This window comes from Indicator indicator, chromosome 10 (genome assembly GCF_027791375.1).
Source record: "Indicator indicator isolate 239-I01 chromosome 10, UM_Iind_1.1, whole genome shotgun sequence".
NCBI classification, from domain to species: Eukaryota; Metazoa; Chordata; class Aves; order Piciformes; family Indicatoridae; genus Indicator; species Indicator indicator.
Window position 1 is genome coordinate 20,851,587 of NC_072019.1, and position 17,798 is coordinate 20,869,384.

At 48.9% G+C, this 17,798-nt stretch overlaps 1 protein-coding gene across 1 annotated transcript in view; it reads right to left on the reverse strand.

The window, feature by feature from the left end:
• ERI3 (ERI1 exoribonuclease family member 3) overlaps nucleotides 1–17,798 on the reverse strand; it is a 136,522-nt gene that overhangs the window by 50,172 nt on the left and 68,552 nt on the right. The gene's annotated exons all lie outside the window — the stretch shown is intronic.

The window sequence follows — 17,798 nt, forward strand, 5'->3', positions numbered from 1 at the left end:
CCAGACACTCAACCTTTCCCACCTTCAGCATTTTATTTTTGAGATTTTTAACCTGCAGTACCTTTTTTTGTCTGTCTCAGCAGAAGCTGTCCTGCTTTGAGTCCTGCTGCAGCTCTTCACCAGCAAAGAGCAATTACACGTGTACACAAATAGGCTCTGAGCGACCACACTCTGCATCCAAGCTTTCTGCTCCTGTGTCAGAAAACAGCTGCTGGGGTTCCAAATCAGAGATGCAAGGAGAGACAAGGGGCATCAGGAGGCAGAGCCAACCAGGAAGACGTGGCAGAGCATGCCAGATCTCTCTTACCCCCCGCTAAAGCAACAAGAAGCTGTGCAAGCACACCTGCCCTCCCTGCTGCCGCCCTGCACCACCCCAGAGAGCTGGGAAACGAGCTTCAAACCAGCCTGTTCCTTGTAATCGGAGTCAGGCAGTGTGTGTGCTACGCTTGAGTTGATGGCTGGTGTTAAATTCAATGCCTCAAGTATCGATTTCCTCGCACAGCCAGGACTTTGTTAAAGGGTTAGCCGTGAACCGAGATCAAAGGGAGGTTAACTCGTTTCTCGTAAGTGGTAAAGCAGACCTCTAGCAGAACCGGGCGCCCGGTCTCCTCCAGAGAGGATGCTCTGTGCATGCAAGCTACCCTGGTCGCCACGAAAGCCAGATAAAGCCACAAAGCTTCCTCAGAGCTGGGAGAAAAAGTGATTCTGACAACTTCCCACAGATCCACAAACTACTAGACTGCACACTGGGGACAGGCCAGCATGTTCCTCTTTCCTGACCTGTCCCCACACCAGAGGGAGCTGCTCTCCTCATTCGGCCATGGCAAAGGGTAAGGAAGTCTTCGCCAGCCACACCCAAAGATGTTGCCCCTGAGGGGCTCCGGAGAGGGGGAAAGCTTTCCCCAGGAAACCTAAGGTGTCCTAGAGCTGCAGGTGGGAGCGAGGGAAGCCAGTGGGCTGCTCCCCAAAAGATGACCCAGCAGGTACAGGGAACCCTCCCTGCCATGGCCAGGTGGAAAGCAGACCTTCACTTGAGCCAACTCTGCCATCAGCATCATCTCAACCTGTGCAGCATCTACTTTCTTCATTTTACTTTGCTCCATTCTTTGCCTTCCCTACCCCACACAAAGCAATTTTGGCACCGATGGCAGGAAGATCAGCAGGTTTTGCCAAGACAGTAAGAATTAAGTGCACAAATAACACGACTCTAACAGGGTCTTGGCTTTACCTTTGTAATTTTGTAATTACAAAAAGGAATGGAGGCAGGCAAAGAGGTGTAGGAGACAATCTCGAATTGTTATCGCTAGTACTAATGAATGCCCAGAGGCACTGAGCAAGAAGCATCCAGTTCAGATAAACATCTGTAAACAGTAAGAGGTAAAATTTCAAAAGGAGCTAAGGTACTTCAAAGCCTAGATTGTGCCAGCTTCCCAGGAGGCTTAAGCACCCAACTAATTTCTAACAACAGGAACCTTGGTGCCTAAGTCATGTGGGCACCAATGCTATTTCTATCTCCTCTGCTCTACCCCAAAAACTATTTACAACACAGTCCAGCCTTCCAGCAGACATCTTGTCCTGCTTTTCTTCAATCAGATTAATTTGGTTTCAATGACACTGTGTCTTTCAAGACAAAGTGAGACTATGACCAGTCCACACCTCTCCCAGGGAGTCAGGCAACTTCAACTGCAGAAAGTAAAGCACTCTTGCCCCCTGCACCCTTAAAATAACCTAACCCTAAGCAACTCGGCAATGCTGGTGGTCTAATTCCCCTGTCCTGCAGCATTGGGAGGAAAGAGGGTCCCATCACAGCCCATCTTAGGAGAGAAACCCTCTCTGGAGACTTTATTCCTGAGCACCTATAGTCATGGTTGACTATGAGGTCCTCCCTAAGGTATTAAACAGTTATTCCCCTACCCCTTCTTATCTCTCCCAAACTCCTGCTAACCAGCACTCTCCCTGCAGCCGATTTGTCTTAAAGTGAAAGGTTTATACCAAAGTGCTTAGGGAGCATCTGCTCAGTGCCCAGCATACCAAGTGCTGAAGATTTCACTTAAAACTCTCAGCATCTGCGTATCTCAACTAAATTAAGCGATTTGCTATAAAGGAGCACAATGACAGTAATGGAATAATAACAGCATTAATAAAACACAACAAACCTCGAATGAGAAGCGGATGCATCAGCTAGCTTCAACCAAGAGAAGAAGGCTATTTTAAAATCACACACAAAAACCATCTGGGGGTGGAGAAAACCAACAAAAGCTCTGAAACTCAGAGGTCAAACTGAAATTATGTTTTTAACCTCTAAAGAAAGATGCTTGCCAGAGCATTCCCAGCCTGAGTGCTCCCACACCAACCAGAAATGAATTTCCACAGCTTCCAGAAAAACAGGGGCTTACAATGGGCATGCCAGCTCCACAAGAGCTGGGTGCAAGAACTCTTAGAGGGGAGACCACAGAATCAAAAGCCCAAAATAGAAATGATCCCTCAAAAATCAGCAAGGTTTGCAACCCAGCAGGTGGGACAGAGACACTGGAGCAGGGGTGATGCTGCACCAAACATGTGAACTCCAGGCTGGTGATGCAGGGTCAGATGTTGATGCATCATTATACAAACATCCAGAAGTCTCAAGCTCACCACAATGCCATTCTCCTCTTGGCTGGAAAAGCTGCCTTTGCTCTATCCACAAATTATTCCTCCTTCCTTTGTTTTGGATGAGGATGAGATTAAACACAGCACCTTCAGTTTCAATGTCACCTACACACTGTCTCACAGGAATAAAACAAACCTGGGGACCTGCAGTAGTGTTGGGGACAGGCATACCTGAGTCCTGTTTACTGCTCTAGGAGGCCACATCCCCTTGCTGGCCTCCTTTACAGGAGAAGCAGGCTTAGCACTTCGTGAGGAATTAACATGCATTAAGCATGCCATGCTCCGTCTCTGACATCTTGCCACATCCCCATCCTGCCCAGGGCAACACCCAAATTATCACTTGCCTTGGTGGGGACTGGGAAGGTGGGTAACAGTTGTTTCTCTGGAAGGGAGGGAGATGGAGGAAAAGGAGACCTTCATGTTCACCACCAGCTTCCTGCTCACCACCATATTAAGAACCAGTAGAAGGTTTGTGCCAGCAGCAGGTAGGGTCTTCGTGCTTCTCCTGCTAGCCCAAGCCTTGCTGCAGCCCCATGAGAAAGTAGAAGTCTCTTCCCAGCTCATGCTCCAGTTTAGATGACTGCCTCTGCATAGGGTGCTCAACACCTGCTCCTCTCCTCAACCCAGCGGACCAGAAACCATATGCAGATCCTCCTGAGGATAACATGGCAGAGACAGATGTTACCTCTTTTCACTGACACAGAAAGAAACATGACCTGGGTCACAATCCTGCAGGTAAGCTCACTGCTGTCTACCTGTCTTCTGCAGCACAGCCCCTCAGTTGCCAAGCACAGGCAACTGAGCAATCAGAGCCCAAAAATGGCAGAATTAGGCAGGCGGTGGTGAGCAGCTGGCTGGTTTTACCGCAGCACAGCGGGTACCATCTTCAAGTCCACTTGCCTTTTAAAAAGGAACCAAGAGGGGCTGTCAGGTCAGTGCTACAGTGTCCGTAACACCCAAGCTCACATGCTGCAAGAAGGCAGGAAGCCTTTGGGCATAGGGCCATAACAGAAGTCCTCCTGCTTGTCCCCTGAGCAGACAGCTGCAACATGGCCAAACTACCTCCTCCAGCTGATCCACACGACAGCGCTCTCAACTAGTACTTTTCTAGATTCCTATGGAGAAAATGCCAAAGCAGCAGTTGCCCCAGTCCTAAACAGGCTACAAGTTTCTTTGTTTTCATTACAATTTCGAAACACGATGACTTTTATTTTTTTTTAGGCATTTTTGCTCTGCCCCCTGGAGGTGCTGCTGTGATTGAATGAAACGCGACCCCAGGCTCCAATAAGCGTATTTCAATTACATCTGTCACCGTGTAACAATGTAATGATATATCATGTGATATTAAATCCATGGTAATCATATCAGCCTTTTTTTTTAATAGTGCACTAATCACATTATTACATCTCAAATAATTAACAACAGAAAACCTAAAAAAACCTGGATACAAAGCAGAAAGCTCAGACGGCACCCAGCTCTGCCTGGGTAGGGCCCTGAGGAGTGCAAGATGGTGAGGTGCTGCCAGGTGGGCATGGCACTACAAGGAGCAATAGCACACTGGTTTGGCACTAGCAGCGTTGTGCAGAGCAGCCAGGTAAGATCAGTTTCTTTGCCAGTCCCAGAAGTTGGCATTTTGTAGCTGGGATGAACAATACTTGCTACATTCCATCTTGCCCTGCATTGCTCCCTTTGCTGCTGCTCCTGCTCTGCCACTTTTTCTCTAGCAAACCAACCCCTCTGCTCTGGAAGGTGCCTTGCAAAGGTACTGTCCTGTTGCAGACAAGCACTGTTGGTATCCCAATGCAGCAGGAAGGATGGTGTCTTGAAAAGGAAGGACCAGTCCTACCAACACTGCTGGAAGAACGACATTGTTTTCCTTCTCCCCCTGCACCAGCTAGAGACGAAGCTAGGAGCACTCTGCCTCACAGAGCCACTGCAAGGACTGAAGTCACTCTTGATTTTTGCAGCAAAACAAATTTGTCAGCTTAAAACTGAAAACTGGCAATAATCCCTTGGGAGGCACAGGAGTCCTCTAGGACACTGCCTCCACCACAAGCTCTTGCCTGCATGCCTGGAGCAAACTGGAGCTAGGCTCCAGTGCACCAACTGGCACATACACCCTCCTGCATGGAAGGGAGTTACCCAGTTTTGTGCAAACAGGCTGCTCCCCCTGGTTCCAGCTGTATTTTACTCCTTGCAGGATGAGGATGATGATCCCTGGCGCAGGCAGCAGGGATCCGTGGGCGGTAGCAGGCTGGGGCAGAGTGCTGGGGCGTGGGGAGTCCTGCGCTGCGCTGTCCCTGGCTGTGACAGAGCTTTCTTTCAGTTGCAGCCTGGTCAATCTAGGAGTTTCCACATCACAAGCTGATCTGAAGAGAGCCTCATTACCTGCCTTAAAGTTCCAGCCAAGCACTTAGCTCTTAAAGACAGGATTTAAGAAATATTTGACTGATCATTTCTCTCCTCATTTAGTTTGGCTGCTCTGTACCAACGTAGCCTCTGAAGTTGGAACAGTGAGAAGGTGGGGCACTGCATGTGCAGGCAGTCATGCCAACGTCCCAACTCCCCCACCAGCTCTTCCCAAATGCCAAATCCTGGCTCAGTGTGATTCACACAGCCTCTCTTGTGCCAAGAGTGCCCATGGGCCATTTTCCAACAGCAACAGGGAGTCCCTGCAGGACAGGCATTTGGGGGAATCATTAACTCCCTGGCATTCAGACAGTATTTTTATTCATGCCTGGAACTGTCAAGCGCAGCATCCCAGACCTGGGAGCAAGAGATGGAGAGAGGGATGAACCAGCCAGGACTGGCAGCACCATCGCTCTCTCACATCTTCAACCAGCCCAGGGCAAGACATTTCTCTGTTTTTCATCTCCTTGCACACCTTCCTCCTATTCCACTTTCCAGTTCTGCTATCCCCACAGCTGTGTCATACAGCAGCTGGGCTGCCTGCTTGCCTGCTACCTGCCCAGAAAAGTTGCTGCCCACAATGCTCCTGCATGCCCAGCACTGCCTTGCTCCCTCATCCCAGGGACCAGAACCTGCAGAAGGGGTGTATGGAGGTCGCAGGGAGAGGAAGAGGCTCCCAGGGCCAAAGAGGAATGCAGAAACAAGCAAAACTGGTCAGATAGGGGTGATCCTGCAAAGAAGCAGGCAAGACGGATGGACATCTCGCTAGCCAAGGCAGTGCAGCTGGACCTTCTCTCCTTCCCTCATCCATTCTTTTCTTTTTTTCCTTTAATTTTGCCTCAGAAGCCACAATCCTTTAAAGATGTGCACGTCTCATTAGCTCTACCTTGACAATCATTACTGTTCCTGCAAAGGCAGGAGGAGAGCTCAGCCCAAGCGTGGGGGAGTCCATTACCTTGTAGTTAAAGGGACACTGGTAACTCTGGGCTCGCTGTGCTCTGAATCCCCCTTTGAAAAGGGTCCCTCCTGTACACTGCTGTTTCCCCCCCACACTCCTACTGAACAGTAATCTGCTCAACTCAGGCAAGATGCAAACCCTGTGGTGGTGGGTGGTCCTTTAGCCCCAATAGACACTGAATGCTTCCCTGGACGGGCTGTAGGGCTAAATCCATGTCCACACCCTCTGGGGTGAGTGGCACTGAAGCACCCAAACCTTCCCAACGTATTGTGCATGGTTTTCATGCAATGACATCTCACTTCAGCAAATGCCCACTCCCAGGCTGGACTGCAAGACCATCTCACCATGACAGCAAGCAGATTGCTCCCAATGTCCCCAGCAAAAGCCATAGCACAGGCTGGAGTAAAGATCATCAAGAAAGGCCTGAGGACAAGGGCACAGTCCCTATGTATGAGTGCCTGGTGGCACAACACAACAGGGCAGTGAGCTCTGTAGGGTGTGACATGACCACCACACATCCAGTGGTGGGGAAGAGGAGGGATTCAGGTGGGTAAGCATGCAATGGGGTGATCCCAGAAAAAGACCCTACTCACTAAAGATGCTGTCCTGCTTTGCCTCATAGCTGGAGGCTGCTGCTGTCTCCAGAGCCTGCTTTGTTCCCCTGCAAGCCTGACAATAGGGGTCCTGACTCATGTTATGCAAGGCCAGCATACCTCATTCAAGAGCTTTCATGGCAGAGACCCCAAAGCAACTTCGATGAAACATTCTCTGCCTTCTTCCAGCCCTACAGGGCTTTGAAGCCCAGTGCAATCCTCAGGAGGCAAACATGGCAAGGTACAGCCCTACAGAGATGATCCTGCTTCTTTGTGCCTTGCAGGACAGGAGCTATGCTGTGGCCCTGCTAGCTCCTCACCACTCTCTGCAAAGCCACAGCAGGAGACAATAACACAGGGCTGTGGCTCCCGAGCTGTACACCAAGGAAGGATCCTACCTCCACACAAGGCTGTCCAAGAACTTGACAGGACTCTGTTTGAAAAAGATGTTGAAAGAAATGATCTCTTTAAGTGCAATGGGAGATATTTGTCTCTGATTTACCCTTGGCTTTTTGCTCTGGTTCAGGTAGGAGCGGTGTGGGATGGCTGGCAGATCTGAGAGCATGGCACGCCCCAGCGGGCAAAGCGAGCAGTGCGGAGGAAGGCGCGAGTCAGTTTGGAGTGCTCCCCATTTATCAAACTCACGCAGCCCGCCAGCAGAGCGAGTCTTTCTATCATTACAGCTCTCAAAATCCGATTCATACCACTAATCCTGCCTTCATTCTCCCAGATTAATAACATCTCTTTCAACCTTCACAGTGTGATAAATAGACAAAGAGAGAACAAAAGGAGAAACAGAAGTGAGAGAAAGAGCCAGAGCAACTCCACATAATAAAGAGAACCAAGAAAGGGGAAAAGGAAAAAAAAAAAAAAAAAAAAGGGGGAAAGAAAAAGGAAAGAAAGGAGCTGGCACACTTGACTCTGCCATTTACTTTAGCAGGTTCTCCCAAAGAGCTCCCTGCGATCTTTAAAGAATGTAAAACATTGCTCAAAGAACAGGCTTGTTAGCAACCCTGACCAGCCCAGGTTTGCTGGAAATCTTTTCACTTCCAGCCTCCACTCAGGTCAGCACTGAAAATGAGTTTGTTGGTTTCTCATCCTGCTCCTCCCCAGATCCCTGCAGAAGCAAAGCCTCCAGCACACATTTGCTCTCTCTTTACTTTCACCAGCTTCTCAGAGGTGAATGGGGGATCTAGGCTGGTGCCTGCTCCAGGGGTGCCCCAGCATCTCAGTAAGTTCAAGACAAGCTGGCAGCTGGGCTGGCACTGCAAGGGCTGTCTCAGATGCCAGGACCATGGATCAAGCTTGGGATAGGGATGAAGACCAAAACCATGATGGCAGTGGAGCAGCTGTAGGGCTCCATGCCATCAGCTGGAGGACACCTACAGGGCCAAAAGAAAATGGAAGTCCTCATGGATATAGTAATACCACAACGAAGCGTCACAAGCCCTGGCTCCCTAGGCTGCCAACTCTCTGTTCCCTGCCTTGTCCCATGGCAGGGAGCTCCCAGCCCTGCCTAGGACCTACATTTGGGCCACCCAAGTCCTGCTGGCAATCATGGAGGCTGCTGCCCCCCTGTATGCTCATAGAGCTCAGTTGCACCTGCTTCAAGCAAAGGAGTGGCAGCCAAAGGCACCCACTCCCTGACACTCCTCTGAGCCCCAGGAAAAGCTGATCCTACAGTCCAGGACCCCAGAAAACCAATCCCACTGGCTCTGGGGCATGAGAATGGAGACATTTAGCTATTTCCCACCCACAGCTTTTGCCAGAGCTGTGCTGTTCAGCTTTTTCACTCTGCCACGCCATATTGAACACTTCATGCAATCTCTAAGTTATTTTAATAATTAAATGTTTATTGGCACATTTTTCCCATACTGCTTCCAGACTTGCTCCATTTTCTTTCCAGCAAGTGACTTCCCTTGGTTCAGTCCTTCCACAGGATGCACAGCTGCAAAACGTTTCCTCTGCTCCCCTCACAATGAGCATTACCCACTCGCAGCCCATCCCCATGGAGTCCTGGCAGGTGCTGCATACACCAAACACCACCAACACCAAGCCCAGATGAACAGCTTGGGCAGAGAGCTGGATTTCTAGCCAGGACGGTGCTCTGCTATCGCCCTGCATCCACAGTCACTGTACAGAGCCTGGGTTAGCTTGTTTTGCTTTTTGTGTTTTTTTTTTTTTTTTTCTTCTCTCCTCTCTTCTTTTACACTGTTCCATATTACTCTGGGCTTTGAAGTACAGAGAAAAGCAACACTCAATGTGCCTTTTTTTTTTAAGCTACCTTTATCATAGCAAATCTTTTCCTTCTCCGCTGTGTCGCTGGAGATAGATATCAAGCAAAAAGAAAGTCTCCTCTTCTAACAATGGATTTCCCTTCCCTTCTGAACTTCAAATAGAAAACTCTTATCTACAGCCACAGTTGACCAGAAGAAGAAAAGAAAAGAAAACAGACATATGAACTGAACCTGGGCTCTCTTTCTATTCACTCAAAAAGGCTGTGCTGGGCTCTTCACACAGAGATGCTCTGAACATGTTTATAGCAAGTATTTACTCACTTCACTAGCTACCCCCTCACCATGGAAACCCACCATTCCTCCAGAACAACTCTCCTCTGTTCCATGTACCCTCTGCAATCTTTGCTTTGCTTAGAAAGCTCCAGGCACCTGAGCCGTCCAGCACAACAAAGCCTACACCTGCAGCTGGGGACAGCAAGAGCTCTTCCAACTCAGCTAAGAGTAACAGCAGTGATACCCCAGGCTCACATAAAGCACCCCTTTTGCATAGCACAAGTTCTTTAAATGACAGAATGGATTACAGGTCAGACCTTACTGGCTGTACCTGCATAAGATGCCTTGCACAGTCCTGGCTGAGACCAGGCTGCTTCAGCCACCCATGACCTTCCACATGCACACTGTGCAACATCCATTGGCACTGCTGGTGCCAGCCAGCTCTTCTGTGTATTTTAAGATCTCCCTTTGAATCACCTTATTGCCTTTGCTGGAGCTCCTCCAAGAAGAAATGTACAGAACCATGAGACAACTTCTTTTCCCCACTTCAGTCCCCAAGTGCAGCCCTCTTCTGTCCTGATTTTCCTCAACTCCAGCTGCCTGATCTTTGGAGAGGCACCATCAGGTCCTAGCTGGGTTGAACAACCACCTTCTAGGACTCACTGAGATGCAGCTGCTGCCAAACTATCCTCACTCCCTGCACAGCTAACAGAAATTAAAATGTGAGCCCTGTGCCTAATAGGCAGTGTTTCACCTGAAGTCACAGTGCCAGGATCAACACGCATGCAGCAAGGAACTCCAGGAGGCAGGCACTACTGCATTCCCCACCTCCCAGTCTGTCCTGCTGGGCAGTGTGTGCTTCTTGAACCACTCTCCCTTTCAGCCTTGACACACATGGTCACACAAGCCTTGGGGAACCTCGCCTTACAGCCCTGGAGCACCTCTAACCGCGGCCATGGAGCTCCTGTTCCTCTTGACCCTCTCAAACCCATATTGAGCTCAAGCATAAATATAGTCACAGGAGGCTGCTACACAGATGAACGATCCTCCCCAGCACACATGGCAACATAGGCTCTGCCTCCAGAGATGGACACAGTCACAGCCAGATGTTGTCCCACAGCCTGTGAGGGGAATCCAAGTCAAAGAGACTTGCTGGTGGAACCGGAGCCAGAGTCCAAAATCAATCAGGGCAGAGAGGGCTGGAAACCTTCCAGATAATTTTCCATTAGAAATAAGAAGCTTCCTTCATCAAAAGCCAAATCTCATTCTCATTAGAAGAATTTGGAACTCCTGGCCAACAGAAGGATGAACTCCCACATGGGACATGGCCAGGAATCCTCTGCAGTCACGTGTGGGGACAGTCCAAGCTCTGCCTCATTCAGACTGGAGACAGTTTTGGCAACTCTTCCTGTCTCCAAAGCAGCCCTCAGCCAGGAGAGTTCAGCTCACAGTCCCAGCTATCTGTCAGGCTCTCCTGGTGTTTCCCAGAGCTTTCCAGGCAGCAATATCATTCCCTTCATGTTAAAGTCCACAAGACACCCCAGTGCTCTTCCCTTGGGGCAGTCTTGGTGCTGCAGAAAGCTCCTCCCTGTGGAGCTACAATGGGAAGATCCATCAGACAAAGCACCTTCTCTTCAAGCTGTCTGATGACAGATGTTCAGCCAATGGAGCGGTGGGATTGGCAGAGCACTGCAGAAGTGCTTTATAATTCCTGTTCCTCTCCTCCTTCCTCAGCATCTCCTGGGAGAGACACAATGATGGACGGTGACATAACTGACTGTTCCCAATCAAGGTAATGTAAGTAATGACAGCTGACGTGATTCCTGGAACGTGCAGGCACTGCTGGCTCTTGTGCCTTGCCTATTCTGGGCAGCATTGCCAGAGCTCAGGCAGGGACAAGAGACTGGAAGCCTGGCTAGTGTACAGGGAGGATGATTCCCAAGACACAGAGGCTGTCTCCAAACCAGCTGTAATTCATTACATCAACCTACAACATAAGAAGGGGCCAAGGGGAGGTAGGGAGCAAACCCCTCTGAGCTGTGCACAACACCTGCCCCAGACCTGGACACCACTGTATCTCTCTGTAGTGTCACCTGGGACTGCAGAACCCTTAGTCCTTAAGAAGTGGTTTGCTGGGGTGTCCTGGCTCCTCAAGATTGGGCCCCTGCTCCCTTCTCACCATCACTGTATATCTGGAATGGGAACATTAAGTCAGTAACCTGGAGCTCACCTCCCCATGCCGCTGGCACACAAGCAGCATCACATCATCTAAACCCAAGGAAAGCAGTTGCAGCAGCCCCAGACTGCACACACAGGTGTACAGAGCCTCATGGAAGGAAAATACTGTGCAGACTCACAGCCACAGTCCTCTCCCAGAGCCTCCAAATTAGTAGGCAGATTTAACATGCAGAGAAGCAACCGATTAATAACCTAGCACTGACTTAAGAAGACCTTGAATAATACATAGTGCTTGTACACGGGAGGGGAAAAAGTCGAGTGTAAACGTCTCCCAAGCACTGACACTCAAAGAGAAACCTCCATGCCAGCCAGCCACAGCTTTAAGCAGCTCTTCAGAAAAGCCTTTTGCTAAAATGAACAGCGAAACTTTGTGCCAAGTCAGGCTGGCATTTGGGCAGGTCCAAGCATGATGTTGTTTTAAATGCAATTAGCATGGCCTGTTAATAAAAGTCCCTTCAAACCTGCCAAGCAGAAGATGACGCTAAGCAGATCCTAAGTGATGAGCCATGCAGATCATAGAATCATAGAATGGTAAGGGTTGGAAGGGACCTCCGGAGATCATTGAGTCCAACCTCCTTGCCAAAGCAGGATCACCTAGGGCAGGTCACGCAGGAACACATCCAGACAGGTCTGGATGTCACGTCCATATGCCTCATGTTGGCTGTGCTGATAAACGACAGGAGAGGACCTTACCATGGGGCCACACCTTTGCCCTGTCTTCACTGCAATCCTCTTAGCAGCTCATCCATGCCAAAGAAAAGTCAGAAGCTGGGCTCCAAAACTAGCCAATGGCAGTGGATGAAGCTATGAACAGACTATTCCTTTCCACAACTGGATTTCAGATTCTGTTGTTTAATGCTGGTTTTGGTGTGAGACACTGAGCAGTGGTATCAGCACCCCTGTGTCATTCTGTCTACTTTCCTAATGATGGCTGAACATAAATTTGATCCCTTTTGGGAATATTCCAAACCAGAACTAGCAGAAAAATGGTGCTTACCTTGACAATGGCCACTCTTTTTGTCTAGGTGATACATATACAATACCCATTGTGAGAGGGCAGGGCACCAGGGATTTGTACATCACCAGTGAAATAGTGTGGATCTCAAATGCTTAAATTTTTGAGATGGGGAGAAAAATTGAATGGCACCTCAGGCAGAGGCTTTCAAAAGCCAGTTGTTCTGACTCCCGTGGCTGAGTGACCCTCCAGTGCAGCCAGGCTACCAGGATGTTGCATGGATTTAACACCTGCAAAGCAATTTGAAAGTGAAAAGCCTCACAAAGAAGCTTTGTGGCTGAAGTCCAGGAGCAGGGGACATGAGCCCTAATTTGTGTTCCAATCTCTGATATGGATTCATAGGAAAATCTTCCAAATCCCTGTGCCTCAGTATCCCCACAATAATATCTGTTGAGCATTATGAGCCTAAATTCATTCACTTCTTTGAAGAGCATTAGTATCTGCAGTCTGAAGACCAAAGGACTATCACTACACAAAATGTGAGTGGTGCATGACACAAGGTTAGAAGACAATTAAAAAAGCAGCTACTCGGTACAAAACACAAGGGAAAAAAATTGAGCAGGAAACAAGATTTGTCTTCTTCAGATGTAAATGAGAGACAGCCAGAAGCAGAGCTTCAAAGATGTACATTTGAGCACCAAAAAATGTTTCCACAAAGAGAACCAAGGAAAAAAAATACAATAAACAGGCTCAATTCTTAGATTTCCAGAGCAATAAGCACAGAAACTGAGTCCAAAGAAAAGATTCCTATTAGTAACCAAATTCAATCATACCGATAAGAAAGAGGAGACATTGGGACTGGTGCAGAACTATTTCTAGAGAGAAGTTTGTCTCCCCATCCCTTTCACACTCTGCAGTGGCTCAATGGAAGAATACTTAAGTTGCAAGTTTGGTCATAATGTGTAAAAAGCCCCTGAAATGCGACATCATTTACTCTTCTGTGGTATTGCTCAGCAGAGCTAATAAATTTTGCATGAGCAGAGCTGATTCTAATTTTCTAATATGAAAAGGCATTTGGATTGAGAGAGAGGGGAAGATAAAAGTGATTGAATCTCCAATAGCCCAGTGTCAGAGACAAGAAACATCCTGCTATGGACCCCAGGTAAGAACAGCTCCCCCTCCTCCCTGAACCACAGGCACACTCACCCGCTCGCACATCCAATTCTCCCTGCTTTCTGCTTGCCACGTCTCAGTCTCCCCTATTGACAGGACGTGGTTTTAAACACAGTTACACAAGTTATCATTTCTGCCTTTTGATCAATCTGAATTTTCAGGACAATTACCCTCTTAATCAATGATTGCTATCAGCAGCCCCTTGGATTCTTCACCAAGGCAATCGTGCCGCCGGGGCAGACGGTGTGTGCATATGCAATGAAGCTGTGGGGAGGTGCAAGTCCATCTTCCCTGACGTAGTCGTCGGCTAAAAGGGTGGAGAGCTGTGAAGGCCACTTCAAGGAACACCTGACGTAAAAAATAAGTGGAGGGAATGAAAAGGGACGTTTTGCAAGGTATCTGTGGCACAGCCAGACTGAGGGGGCCAGGGACCTGCTGAAAATATTGAGCTGAAAAATAAGCCAACTAAACCAAGAGATTTACCATCCACCCAAACCATATATTTAAGATTTATCTATAGCCAGCACTAACTGCTTCTAATGAGGCTAATAAAGTCCATTTCCAATGAGAGACTGAAACTATTAGAAGAAGGAAACACAGAGGTTTTAACAACCTCTAAAGACGTGTGGTTTGGATTTGGGATTTTCTGTATTTTTTTTTCCATCAGAGATTATTTAGTATCACCAAAATGCCCCCAGCATTTACAGACACAAAGCAAGCCTCCCGCTGCTCTTCCCTGGCAGGAGTATGTGTTTCCATAATTGATGTTTGCACAGAACCTCAGCCTTTGGAGGATGTGGCTCCTCTGAGGCATTTCTCACCACCACAGAAATACAACCCCAGATACTTAGATACCACAAGAAACCCCAAAGCAGCCCAAATCCAATTGCTTGTGCCATGGGTTGGCTTGGGGACAGGGCTTAGCATCCCTACTCTCACAAGATAAACACCTGGCTGTTGGCAGGTTCACGCCCCTTTGCTTGCATGTGTGGCACTCCGGATGAGGCAGGGCAAAGGAGACCATGGATTCCACTCAGACATCACTCTGCACTGCTCCCTAGACTACCTTAGGGGCTTCCCCTGGGCACAGGACTCCTTGAGACATTGTTCTGTCCAAAAAAATAGCTTGGCCAGATGCAGACACCATTGTGTCTTTCTGAACAGCTCCAGCAGGTATAGAGGCTGCCTCTCCTCCCAGGTTTAGAAAGCACCCCATGCCTCTCAGGTGCTGTGTCAGTAGGAGGGAGCTCTGGCACTCGGATATCTGCAGGAAAATGCTGCTGGAAAGCAGCCAAGCTCCTGCAGGAGAAGGCAGTGTGGTGGCTTCACCATCTTGACCACCAGATCGGGCTGGCAGTAAGCAGCAGAGGCAGCGCCAGGTGAGGCTGGTGTGCCAGCTGCCTTCCCAGGCTGCTGGCTGGAGGAGCTCTGTGAAAGGCACAGTATTTCACCAGCTATTTTACATGGAGAATTGCCGATCAAAGATATCCCCACTGTGTACTCCAGAGCAATAAAAATAAAAAAAACCCACAAGAAGAATTCTTTAGGCGGGTAATGGGCATTTTATTCCTTTTTATGACACTAAACATAGGCAGCTGGCATAATTACACCACAATAAAGGCATAATGTGCACCTAGCAGAACAAACTCATACTTTTGATAATTAGGCAGAGCAAACACAGTCTGGGATTCAGTCACGCGGCTTCACTGTCTCCTGGATCTGCCAGAGCCCCCATCCCTGCAGCACGTCCGCCCCGTTCCCACAGCTGGATTTAGCTCGTCCCCATGGGGAAGGCTGAGCAAGCAGAGCATCACCCGAACAATCTTGCACCCTGAGGCCCGGCCACACAGAGCTCACTGTTTAGAGCAGACAGAGGGTGTAGTGCAAGGCAGGGAGGTGCAGGACGGGTCCATGTGCAGCCCGTGAGAGGCAGCTGGAGATGCTGACTGCAAAGAACTGACACAGGATGTCAGTCACCTTCCAGCTGGCACCAGGGATGGATTCGGGAGCTACAAGGGCATGCATGAGCTCTGCAACTTGAATGACCCCGCAGACAAGGCTGCAGAACCACCTCCCATGTAGACAAATCATATATGGTACAATGGCAAAGGGAGACCCAAAACACAGAAGAGATGTAGAGCTCTTTTGAGTTTGGGAGATCCACTAAGGCCAGCTCCAGGAACTGTACAGGCTGAGCAGAGGCATGAGGACATCCCTTCACAGCACCCCTTGTCCAAATGCAGTCAGTGAGACAATGACCAGAGGGAAGCTGGACCCTTTGTCAAAAGAAAGGGACAGAAATTAATGTCCCAGCAAGGCTGAAAGACCTTCATCTACAGAAAAAGGCCAGCTGGGGCCTGCTGGAGTTTAGCAATTAGCTCTTTGAAGGCTCTGTGCTCCCATTCATCTTAGTGGCCCTTCAAACCTGCAGACCTACTTCCTCCAAAACACACTGGCAGGCAGCAAGCATGCTGCTCTGGCAGCTGCAGACATCCATGCAGGACAGCTCCTTCCCTCAGTGAGGAGGCACAGCCAAAGCAGAGATCCTAAATGATCTCTAAAATATTAATAGCATCAATCAGAGCCAGGCTGACAGAGGTTACAACACTGGGAGAGTGCAGAGAGCAGGCTTTCCTGAAGTTGGCACAAGACCACACACTAAATACCCAGAGTTTGTTTAAAAAATGCCTCTGCAGGATGCATGCAGGAGCAGGGCAGAATGGAGCCCTAAGGTTTAATCTCCATGCCACTGGAACCTAATGAGGATGCCAACCACTGCACACAGGAGAGATACCAGCTCAGCTACATTCTGTTCTATGTGGCTTAATGGAAGTTGGTGGCTTTAAGGTATATTGAGTGCAGTGCAGAAATGATGGAGTGTCTTCGCTCAGAGAAAGGTGAGGGAGGTGGAGCTGATCCATCAGCCATAAGTGAGACCTGCATATTCATCTGTGGATAGGATGCCCAAGAAAACATTAAACAACATCATTTTGAGCTTTTTCAACATCAGACTGAAGGAAGAGAAGATGCATGTTGTCAGCAAATATAAGCATCTTGCCTCCACACCTACTGACACCCAGAAGGACACTGCTGAGAACTAGATGGGTGCAGTGCAAGCTTGGGAAGGCTGCAGTGAAGCAATCCAGAGTGTAAACTTCAGGACACTAATTTGCTCAGAATCTTTGATGCCCCACGGAGCCACCTGCAACATTCATATCTGAACACCCAAGGAGGAAATGGTCCCAGTCTGTAGCAGACAGTGCCCAGGCAACTGGGAAAACCAGCCACTGTGAGATAGCCCCTGGCTGGGCTCATGCTTTGGAGTGATCAGAGCGGCCCTCTCTAATGGACCACAAAATAGGAGGAGAAGTTTATGCCTAGACAAGAGCAAAAGATGGACTATTTCCTAAACAAAAGCAGACTGTATCTTCAGGCTTTCCAGCCAGTTCTTAACAAGTCACTGTGATAGATCCGATCCATGGGCTGCAGGCAGAGAGCTCAAGCAAGGAAACTTGCAAGTGGAACGAGCAAAAGCCAGAATGGAGCCAGAACTGCTGTGCCAGCACAGGGGAAGGGCATCAGGAGACTTTTAATCCCAATCCTGAAATCAACTTGCTTAGTAGCCTTGGGGTTCTGAGGGATTTAATTAATTAATTTAATGAGTGTGAAGCACTGTAAGCTATTAATACACAAATTTCACTACTGTATCTCCCATCTTCCAGTTCAGCATCTCTTGCCATTTCACATGGAGCCCATGAGAGGTGGAAGCCAAGCCACAGTGTGCCTGTGCAATGGGGCAGAGGCTGCACCCCCACACTTTCCTTGCCAAGACAGCAGCAGCAAAGTCCCATCCCTTTCAGCAGGATAGTGAATCACACTCAGCAGAGGGCACCAGGAACAACTGACACAAAATAACCCAACCCAACCTCCTTCCTCTTACCAGCAAGCCAAATGCTACCACAAACCAGCCTGCTGCTGCAGGTGCAGGTGGCAGGCACTCTCCCTCTCTGGAGCCATGCTGGCTCTGTAGGACAATGAGGACTGAACCAGTTCATGTTTTAATCTCTAGGGCTAGAAAATATGATTAACTCCTCAATCCTCCCCAGAACAGGTCTGTTTTCATGCTCCTACATGGAGCTCCTGTCTTTTAAATACAAAGAAGAGGACACAGCTTCTTCCCCAGGCACTAGGCAGCTGTGCTGGTACCTCTGTAAAGCTCCAGCTGAGGACTGGGATGCAGGAATGCCCTGCCCCTCTGCTGACCCATGGGACTTTAGGAAAGGGCATCTATCACACATTGTGCCTTCTCCACC